Raw genomic sequence first — 3,165 nt, forward strand, 5'->3', positions numbered from 1 at the left:
TCACTGGTTACCGGTGGCCGCCCGCATCCGCTTCAAAACATTGGTACTTGCGTACCGTGCTGCGAACAGATCGGGTCCGGTCTACATCCAGGACATGGTCTAACCTCACACCCAGGACATGGTCTAACCTCACATCCAGGAGATGGTCTAACCTCACACCCAGGACATGGTCTAACCTCACACCCAGGACATGGTCTAACATCCCACCCAGGACATGGTCTAACCTCACACCCAGGACATGGTCTAACCTTACACCCAGGACATGGTCTAACCTCACACCCAGGACATGGTCTAACCTCACACCCAGGACATGGTCTAACCTCACACCAGGACATGGTCTAACCTCACACCAGGACATGGTCTAACCTCACACCCAGGACATGGTCTAACCTCACATCCAGGACATGGTCTAACCTCACATCCACGACATGGTCTAACCTCACACCAGGACATGGTCTAACCTCACACCCAGGACATGGTCTAACCTCACATCCAGGACATGGTCTAACTTCACACCCAGGACATGGTCTAACCTCACACCCCAGCCCGTTCACTTCGCTCGGCTTCTGCCAATCGGCTTGTAGCTCCTTCACTTCGAGCTAAACACACTAAATCACGACTGTTTGCTGTGCTGGCTCCTCATTGGTGGAACGAGCTTCCCATTGACATCAGGACAGCAGAAAGTCTCTACACCTTCCGTCGCAAACTAAAAACACATCTTTTTCAACTATACCTTGAATAGGGAAGGTAGAGCCGTAGTAGCACTTAAATGTCCCTTACCGATAGCACTTTGTTGTTTAGCACTTTAGTAGCACTTAAATGGCACTTACGGATAGTATTCTGTAGTTTAACGTTATTGAAGAAATTGTACTTGCTTGATTCTTGTTGTTCCGAGTTTGGACTCATGGTTTAATGCACTTATTGTAAGTCGCTTTGGATAAAAGCGTCAGCTAAATGACATGTAATGTAATGTAATGTAATGTAACAGATCAATACTCGTGTGATCGGACACACAGATCAATACTCATGTGATAGGATCCACAGATCAATACTCGTGTGATCGGATCCACAGATCAATACTCGTGTGATCGGATCCACAGATCAATACTCGTGTGATCGGATCCACAGATCAATACTCGTGTGATCGGATCCACAGATCAATACTCGTGTGATCGGATCCACAGATCAATACTCGTGTGATCGGATCCACAGATCAATACTCGTGTGATCGGATCCACAGATCAATACTCGTGTGATCGGATCCACAGATCAATACTCATGTGATCGGATCCACAGATCAATACTCATGTGATCGGATCCACAGATCAATACTCATGTGATCGGATCAAAGAGACACACAGACATTTGGAGTATTGGGTCATTTATTGAAAAGAGAAACTTTGTCCCAAAATACTAAAAGGAAATATGTTCAAGAACAATTCTAAAGATGCTATGAAAACAACACCAACACCAACACCAACACCAACAACAACAACACCAACACCAACACCAACACCAACAACACCAACACCAACACCAACACCAACAACAACAACACCAACACCAACACCAACAACACCAACACACTGTTGATTAATTCAGAGACATAAATTATTGACTTTGGCCTGGTGCTAAAAATTAAGAAAATATACAATCAAACTATTCACATAACTGGAAAAGAATGTGTGTGTCTGTGTGTGTGTGTGTATATGTGTGTGTATGTGTGTGTGTGTCTATGTGTGTGTGTGTGTGTGTCTGTATGTGTGTGTGCGTCTGTGTGTGCGTGTGTGTCTGTATGTGTATGTGTGTGTGTCTGTGTGTGTGTGTGTCTGTCACCAATATTGATTACAGCAGAAATCCAACAGCAGAAGTATTAAATTTGTTTGAGATGAACACAAAAGATTAAATTACATTTTTAAACCTTCCCAATAATATAACTTCACCGTTGATGTTTTCGCTCGTAGTTTTTAAAAAATGTTTTCTTTCGTATTGTAAGAGTTCAGAGAATCTCGAGCTACCTTGTGCCTGGAAGAAGAAGCTCCGAAGCCAGAGATATATAATAATCATTATTTAATCATAACAAACAAGAGTCATCAGTATACATACATGGTCCAGGCCCGGACGCGCTCACATGGCTTCGCTTCCACAGTCTCCTGACTTAGCCAACAGTTTCTGTCTGGCGTCACCACGTAAGAGACCAAATTCACGTCTCACAATTAGTTTTATTCGCAGTCCATTCGCTGAGCTAAGCTCCCATTGGTTAGTGGAGGTATTCATGCAAATACCTTTCAGAGACACAGCATGCTACGCTGACCAGCGAATAAGACATAAGGTTCACACCTGAAGGTTAGTTCCATTGGCCACTTCAAAGAATGCCTCAAATCGATAAACTAGCGGGGGTCAAAGCTCACACTTCCGGTCAAGGACAGGAAGTTCCCCTTCAGAATAAAACCCTATTATCCTGCCTACAGAATAAAAGCAACATCTCAGGTTTCAATCGGCATCCCTTTAACTATTGTCTAAACAATAAAACATCCATTCATTCCCATGCATCATACAATGAATCTTTACATTTGTCATTAACAAACAGAATAATAAAACAGTGATCCTCTCTTATGCTTCATAATACATTCCTCAGAATATTCCTCAAATTAATGATCATATCTTTCTTTATGTATTAATTTAAAACATAACCTCTCTTATCTACATGTGCAAGTGTATATAAAATCCACTACAACCTAACAGTATCAAAATCAATAATCATCTCCAACTAGATTCAAACTCCCGATTCAATCGATCTACGATGCGAATGATGAATAATCAATAAATTCACAGTTCATGGAGGAGAATGTGGTGACATCACTTCTTGATCCGGAGCAATATTGATCCATGAACCTGACGAGACAAAAAGAAATACAATACATAAAATATAAAAAAATGAATTATTCATCATAAATGTGTAAATAAAAAAACTAAAGCCGCATATTTACATCATCATTTAGACCTCAAATATGCAAAATGCAGTCATGTGAGCACATTATGCCTTTTAAGTAATAACTGCTTATTTAAATTCACTGAGTTTCTACAGCTGAATATTTGAGTTCTGAAAACGAGACTTCATCTGAGCTGCTGATGTGAAGGTTCCTGAAACCTTCTGGTCTTTCT

The 3,165-nt window shown here is 41.4% G+C and overlaps 1 protein-coding gene across 2 annotated transcripts in view; it reads right to left on the reverse strand.

The window, feature by feature from the left end:
- Window positions 1-2,744: 2,744 nt before the first annotated feature.
- The window catches only part of LOC117738772 (major histocompatibility complex class I-related gene protein-like), a 7,587-nt gene continuing 7,166 nt past the window's right edge, over window positions 2,745-3,165 (reverse strand). Inside the window, exon 7 of one of the 2 annotated variants that reach the window (XM_034544889.1) lies at window positions 2,745-2,895. The gene's annotated coding sequence lies outside the window, so the exon portion shown is untranslated. Of the gene's footprint in view, window positions 2,896-2,953 lie in introns of those variants that run through there. The other variant, XM_034544890.1, reaches the window with a different exon arrangement.

Source organism: Cyclopterus lumpus, chromosome 11, assembly GCF_009769545.1.
Source record: "Cyclopterus lumpus isolate fCycLum1 chromosome 11, fCycLum1.pri, whole genome shotgun sequence".
Classification (NCBI taxonomy): domain Eukaryota; kingdom Metazoa; phylum Chordata; class Actinopteri; order Perciformes; family Cyclopteridae; genus Cyclopterus; species Cyclopterus lumpus.